Raw genomic sequence first — 8,899 nt, 5'->3', positions numbered from 1 at the left:
AAATAATTTAGGTAATAATTATAAAAGCCTTTAATTAAATATAATAATAAATTAATAATTCTAATAAAATACTTTATTTTTATTATATTATTATAATATTTCTATTTAAGACTTTTAGCTAATTCCTAAACTTAAAAGGCTTCTTTTAAATACTTTATAAATAAAGCTAATAATAATTATATTATTATAATAAAACTAAAACTTTTCTCTAATATTAGTTCTAGCTTATTTAATTTTATTTAAGGTTATATCTAGATTTTAAAAATATTTAAATATAAAATATTAAATAATAGATAAAATAAGCTACTTATTATAGTTTATATAAGATTCTTTAATTCTAATATTATTAATAAATAATATAGTAATTTTGGGAAATAGATTATTTAGAATAATTATAATAACTTATATAAATTATATAATAAAATTAGTAGCTTCCTATAATAATATAATTATTCTTAATAATTCTAGAAATATTATAAATATAATTAAACTTTTATTATAAAAATCTAGTATAAGTTAATTATATCTAGAAAAGAAATTAATTAAAGAAATATAAATATATTTAATAAATTTTTCCGAGATTTTATTAGTAAATAAAAATAAGTTAGTATTTTATAAAGTTACTAATTTATTTTTATAATAGTATTAATTAGTCTATAAGTTCTAGTAATCTTTTTTATAATTAAGAATTATAAATCTTAATATAATTTATTATATTTCTTAAAAACTTTATAATTTAGATATTTTAATAGTATTTTTATTATTACTAGTATTAGAGCTTTAGAATATAGGAAATTATTCTTTTACTAGGCTTTATACTTAATAGTCTTAATTAAAATAAATAGGCTAATATTTTTATAAACTTTTCTTATTTCTTTCTAATTAAATATAATTATATTTTCTTAATTAATTATTAATTCTTAAAATATAACTAATTTTTTTTCTAGAGCTAATTACTAATATTTAATTATTTAAGATATTCCGAAATAAGTTATAAACTTTTTAGAATAACTAATATTTTTAGTAAAAAGTAATTCTTATATTTTCTAGCTTTAGATCTTTTAAACTAGTTCGGATATTTACTAGAGCCTTTTCTAATTCTATTATTAATATTTACTAGTTAAATCTTCTTATTTTTTATTTTATATATTTTTATAACTAGAAATAAACTATAAATTTTTTTTTTAAGAGCTATAGCTATTTTTTCTAATACTTTTTTTATCTAATTTCCGGAATTTATAATTTTTCTATTTAGCTTCTTTTTAGTTAAATATAAAAATTATCTTTTTATCTAGTATTTTAATATATCTTTTTTAAGCTCTTATATATTCCAGAATTCTTTCTAGTTTTAGGTTCTATATTTTTTTATTTTAGAAATATATTTCTTTATTATTAGGAAATACTACTTTATTTTTTCTTTAGAAATATTTTTATTTAATATTCTTTTTATTCCTTTTTTTATTAAATCCGGAATTACTTTTAATAATATTCTAATTAGAGCTTTTTCTATTTTAGTTTCTCTAAAAATATTATTAATTTCCTAAACTTCTAAATCCAAAATAAAAAAATCTATAAGAAATCCTAATATCTTTCTATTTTCTCTAATATTATTACTAATTATAATACTAGACTCTATTTTTCTTTTTTACTTTTAGTTTCCTGCTTTATATTACTTAATTCTTTAATTTTAAAAGCTTAATACTTTTAAACTATTATTTTCTTTTACTTTCTAGTATTCTTTAAAAATAAAATAATTATAATAATATAGATATTCTAGTTATTTTTAGAATTAGTAAATCTTCTATCTTATAAACTATTACTTTTATATATAATTTTTATTTTTATTTTTACTAAAAATAATTAATTAAATAGGATTTTTAAAGCTTCTTTAACTAGGAAAAATATATCTTTATATCCTATTTTATTTATAATCTTAGCTTTAAACTTTATTATTCCTATAAATTCAAATTCTACTCTAATAATAATAAATATTTAATAATTTATAATATTATATATTATTTTATTAATATTTCTAGAGATCTTTTCGAGAAAAATACTAACTTTAGCTCTAGTATTAATTATTTCTTTATATTTAATACTTCTTTAAAGTTCTTAAAATATAAATCGGAAATATAAAAATTATATAATATATTTATAAGCTAGTAATATTCGAATATTAATACTATTATCTTTAAATTAAATAATTCTATTAGTATTAGGTATTTAAACTAGTATTTCTAATTCCTTAAATATTCTATTTATTATATAAGTTATAGCTACTAGTTCTATAAATCTTCTAGTATATTTAATTATATTTAATATAATAGTATTTCCTATTTATAAAATAATAAGATAGGAAATATTATTCTTAATTTATTAGTTCTAAAGTATAATAACTAAATCTAGTATCTTTAAAATATTAATAAATATTCTTATTTCTTTCTAAGTCTTTAAAAAATAAAATAATTACTTTCTTTAATAGCCTTATTAAAATATTATTAATTTCAGGAATCCTATATTTATTATAATTAAGAATATATTAGATTTCTAATTCGTCTAGTTTATTTCCGGAAGTATTAATATCTATATTTTTAGCTAGGCTATTTTCTTATTTATTATTTCTTAAAATAGTATTCTTCTAGCCTCTTATATAAAATAGCTTTTCTTTTATTCTAATTTATTTTTAGAAAACTTCTTTAGTTATTTCTATTTCTTTTCTCTTTTTTCTTAATAAGAAATCTATTATAATATTAATAGAAATATTATTTATAGCTAAATTTTAGTATTATTTATTAATTCTAGAACCTAAAGTATTAGTAATTCTAATATAATTTCCTCTAAAGTAAAGTAGCTATTTAGATTCCCTAGATATAACTTACTTATTTCTATATATAGATTCTAGTTAGCTAGTTCTCTTTTCTCTTTCTTATCTAATAAACTAGATATTTTTTATTAATTTCTAGATATTTTTAGATTAAATATTTAAGTTATAATTAAATTCTTTTCCTTAAACTTGGGAAATAATTTAGTTAAACTACTAGTACTTACTAGTAAGAAAAAAGGAAATACTTTCTTATTTAGACTTAAATAGCCTTTTATATTATCTTTTATTAAATTAGTAAATATATTTATAATTTATAACCTTTTCTATTAATAAATAATAAAACTAAGAAATATAGATATATTTTAGATTAATATTATTATTTTTATTTCTATTATAATACTTATAATAAATTTGTTTTCTTAATTCTAAATTTATATTATAGATTATATTAACCTAAATAGTATTTTCTAATTATACTTAAAACTAACTTTCTTTAGAATATAATTATCTAGATTCTTTACTTATTCTAGTTTAATTATTATAACTATTATAGTATTTTTTATATTCTTTATTATAACTTCTAGTATATTTTTTCTAAAAACCCGAATTATATTTACTAGGCTATTAATACTATTATACTTATTATAATTAGCTAGGCTATATAAGTAAGCTATAGATATTCTCTTAAATTATAATAATAGCTATATTAAGTTATTTTTATAGGTTCTTTTAAGTTATAGTAATAATAAATAGTTCTTCTAGACTTCTTATTAGCTAGTTAATATTATCTCTTTTAGGTTTACTACTTTTAGTACGTTTTATATAATTAGCTATAGGCTAGGTTTTCTTCTTACCTATATTTATAGTAGCTTTAGAAAGTACAATAAAAAGAACTAATAAAGAAGAATTATTTTCTAGTTTAGAAACTATATTATAAACTATTATATCTAAGTATTCTTATCTAAGTCTAGATATATCTGAATTATTAATAATATTAAAATAGTATTTCTTTTCTTTATACTAATAGAATATTACTACTTTCTTATATATCTTACTATATTTATAAGTAAAAATATTTATAGGCTCGAAGTTTATATTCTTAAGAATATAATCTTTTACTAAAATAAATAACTTTCTTATAAATTCTCGGTACTAAATAATTTCATTTATTTCTTTCTTCTTTAATAACTTCTTTAATATTCTATTAAATATATTAATATAAGACTTAGAAAAGATTTCTTTATTCTAGACTTATATAATAATTTAATTAAGAAAGTTATAGCTAATTTTAAATATTTCCTAGTTATATTCTCGGAATTCCTTTAGTAAGGCCTTAAAGAACTTGGTTTCCTAGTAATTTCCTAAATTATTAATATAGTATTCCGATATAGCCTTAATCTAATTCTTATAAATAGAAGAAATATAATAAATAATTCTTTTTCTTTTAATATTATTAGGAATATAATAATTCTTATATATATTTATATATTATTTCAAGAATATAAAAATATTACTTCCCTAAAATTATAATACTTTAGGAGCCCCTATAAATAGCAGGTTTAAACCCGGTACTAGTATATACTTATTTTTAGCTATACTAATCTTAATAACTTCTTCTATAATTAATTATAAAGTTTTTATATCTAAGACTTTTACTAATAAGATTCCTAAAAAACTAACTTCTTATTTAAATATATCTTTTAGTTTAGGAACCGGGATTAGAGAAAAACTAGTTAATAATAATAGATATAATTAGAATTCGAGTTTTAATATTAGTAATAATAAAGTAATAGCTTTTCTAATTTTATTTCTATTACTTATATTCTCTTTTTTATTTCTTTAGCTTAATACTTATAGTATTTTCTCTTAATTTTACTAAACTAGATATATTTATTAATATTATTAAAAGTAATAATAAAAATAATTTTACTAATTTTTCCGACTTTTCTAAATTCTCTTTTATTTCTTTATTTAATATTTATTTATTTCTCTAAAAGCTTCTCTAGTTTATTTATATAATTTCTTATTTCTGATTTCTTTTTAATTCTTATTTCTAATTTCTATTTATTATTCTATTTAAAATTAAGAGTATTTTTTCTTTTAAATATCTTTTCCGGACTTAGAAATAAGCTTTTTTACTAAAACTAATACTACTTTTATTCTAGTCTTTACTATAACTAAAAATAATATATAAATTAATAATATAATTTTATTTCCGAGTATTAAAATCTATTTCTAACTAAGATCTAATTTATATTATCTTAGTATAATATTTCTTATTCTATTTTCTTTACTTCTTTTCTTTCTATAATTAGCCTCTATTTCTACTACTTTTATATATTATACTAGTAATTATATCTTATAGCTAACTTATATTTAAATTACTAGATATATTAGAAATTAATATAAGATATTAAGATTAATATTTATATATCCTTAATATTTTGGCCTTAGGCTTAAGGTATTATAATAGCCCTTTTCTCCCCTAATTTACTAAGCTAATAATCTATCTTATAAATATTTCTTAGAACTTTATAAAAGTATTACCTTAACTATAAAGTTTCTATTCTCCCTATATTACTTATTATAAAATATATGAAAAGGAAACTATAATAAGACAAAAACTTATATAAAGTATACTAGAGTATAAAACATAATTTAATAATAAATTAATAAATTAAAAGTATAAATAGTATATAGTATATAAAAGCTTAATTAATTAAATACTTATAAGGAATTATTCTCTAAATCTATAGAAAAACTAGCTTTCTTATATAATTTCTATAAGTTATATATAAAAGGCCGTGGCCTTTATTATATAACCTAAACCTTAAAACCGCTAAAATAATATAATTTTTAATAAGTATAGCCTGCTATATTATATTATATAACTATAAAGAAGAATATTAAAAATATATACTATAATATTCTAGTAGCTTTCTCTTAGTATTAGCTTTTCGGGTTTTACTAGAATAATAAGTATTATAAAGAAATATGTCTTTCTTTTAATCTTTATATAGCTCTAGTAATTTTTAATTTCTTTATAAAAGGTTTTTACTAGATTTTCGAGTTTTAGCTAGACTAGATTCTAATATATTATCTTAATAATTTTATTAGGATAATTAAGGCCTATAATACTATTTTAGAATACTTTATAAAATATAATTAAGACTACTAACTCTTTATAAGATTACTAGAAATTCCAGAGAATTATAAGCAAAATATATCCGGAATATTAATAATAGTTCTTAGAATTCTAATTAATATTATATAAATAAAAGCTTACTAATATATATAAAGATTATAGAATAGGAAGTTGTATTAAATAGTAAAAGAGTTAATTAAACTAGCTAGAAAAGAGCTTAAGTAAAATATAAAGCTTTAGGAAATAAGTATATAGATCCTAACTAAATAAAGTAATTATACTAGTCCTAATTTAGTAATTCTTACTATAATATATTTCCTAGAAAGATATAATACTATATTTTACCTATTCTATTTAATTAGAGAGCTTTGAAATAGCGAAATTCGTCTAATATATAGGTTTTATAGAGCTATATTAATATTCTGATCTAAATAGGCTTAGTATATATCGTTTTCCCAGATTACTGAATTCTAGGGAATTCCTATATAAATCCCCCCTTTTTACTAACTCCAGAGCCTCTAATTAAATGCTTTTCTTTAATACTCTTCTAGAGATTCTTTCTCAAGCTTCCGATTATTATAAATATAGCTTTTACCTCTTCTTATACTACTATTAAGTTAATTCCGGCTTATAAATCCACGGTATTTTTAACTTATAATATATTCTTGCTTTATCTTTTACTAACTTTAGATAATATTAAGTAGCTTATAAGTCTATTATAAGTATAGCTCTTAATTATTAATATAAAGCTTACTTTTAATAGAATATTAAGGTTTAGATCCCTATAATGTCTTCTAATACTTCTAGTACTTTTTTACTAAAAGTAAAGAAGTTTATACTAAAGCCTTATACTTCTTGTCTTATTTATACTAGTTTTAGAGAGATTTCTTATATAAATTACTATAAGTTCTTTATGTTATTCTAAAGCTTATTTTAACTTAATATAGTCTTTTTTGCTCTATAAAGCAAGAGTAATAATTCTTACTATAATATTATTAGCCGAGATTCTTATTACTAAAAGTATATTTCTAGTTATTCTTATTTAGCTATTTTAATCTCTTATATTTCTATTATATAGCTCTTTCTTATAGAACTTCTAATTACTAAAGATACTATAAGCTCTCTTTTCTTAATTCTCTTTTATAGATTCTGACTATTTTAAAGCATTTGTCTGCTTTTAGGTATTCTATTTATATTATACTTGAGATTATTAAATCTAATAAAGAGAATAATAATAAGAGCTCTTTTACTAAGGTTTAAGAGGCTATTAATAGAAATAAGAAGTAGTTTAATTAAGTAAAGGGCCTTTTATATAAGCTTATTAATACTATAGTAAAATGCCTTTAGATCTCTTACTATTAGCTTTTAAGCTCTATTATTTTAATAGATTTTATAAATAAAAGATATAAATAAAAGCCTCTTTTTATATTATTTAATTATTTTAATCTTTATTCTAATATTTTAAAGATTTAATAAAGCTCTAAAGTTTACGAATTTAAATCGGAATAGATTTTTCATAAATTCATTTATAGATATATTACTTATTTAAAGATATATAACTTGAAATATGCCTTTATTATACTTTTAATATAGTTATATATTCTGGATATTAATATAATAAAGCTTTATAGTAATTCTTTTATTCTTTCTAATAATTAGTTAAATAGTTTACTTATTATTATAAAATATAGTCTAAAGCTTTCTAAGATCTAAATATAGATCTCTAAATAGCTTCTAGAGAGCTATAGTCTCTTTTATTATATAAGCGACTTTATATATTTCTAATTTAGTTAAATAAATAGTTATAGAGCTTTATTAAGCGGCTTTCTATAATATTAAACCTCTAAATAAGAAGATTATATACCTATAGCTTAATTATTATATATTTAGGTTATTTATATATAAAGTATTAGATATAATCTATAGCTATATTTTTCTATATTTTCTATTATACTAAATTATTAAAAACCGGGTTCTAAATAGGTATTAGAGAGTTTAATCTATAGCTATAAAGTACTTTAGAGCAGGGTTTATTAAGAACTAAGAGAGTACTAAAGCGGTAAAAGCTATATCTGATCTAATTATAATTATAGTATAAAGTAGTAATCTAATTTTCTCTTAATATATCTTAATTTAATATAAATAAGCTTAATTACTATATCTCTAAAAATTAATTCCAAGTAATAAAGTACTAAGGTACTTCTTATCTATTATCCTAAACTTCTTAGTAATCTTCTTAATATAGATATTATAAACTAGCTAGAGCTTTTTAGCTCTCCGATCTCTAATTATATGAATTTCTAGAAACTATTTTATATTTCATATATTATAAAGCTCGTAAATTCTTTTAATCTAAGTAATAATTAATTAAGTATATGCTTTATTATTTTTTATAATAAAGTACTTAAAAGTCATTTATATAGAAAATAATAAAAACCTTATAATTTATATCTATATAAATATAGGGCTCTTTATTAAGTTTAGAGAGTCTAATTCTCTTAAAAAATATTTGTCTAGTACTTAAACTATAGAATAAAAGAGTCTTATAGCCTATATAGAGCTCGATCTATCTCTACTATATAGCCTAGTATCTTGAAACCGTCTAGTAGCTTATATATTACTATAGGCTTATTAGAATTTCTCTTTATATTAATAAATATATTTATAATATTAAATTACTTTATTTCTAGATTAAAATAAGCTATAATTATACTAGCTACTTAAAAAGACCTTATAATAAATATAGTAATATATATAAATAGAATTAATATCTTCTTTTAAAGATCTCTATAAACTACTAGCCTTAAGTAATACTAAGTAATATATTTATTAGAATTAATTTTATATATAAATACCTATTTTAAAGAAATTAAAGATATATTTACTTTATTACTAGAAATAATTCTCTAGTAATTTCGAACTTTAAAGTT

Source organism: Hyaloscypha bicolor (assembly GCF_002865645.1).
Source record: "Hyaloscypha bicolor E unplaced genomic scaffold K444scaffold_17, whole genome shotgun sequence".
NCBI classification, from domain to species: Eukaryota; Fungi; Ascomycota; class Leotiomycetes; order Helotiales; family Hyaloscyphaceae; genus Hyaloscypha; species Hyaloscypha bicolor.
The sequence above is the reverse complement of the archived record's forward strand: the minus strand, read 5'-3'. Positions refer to the sequence as shown.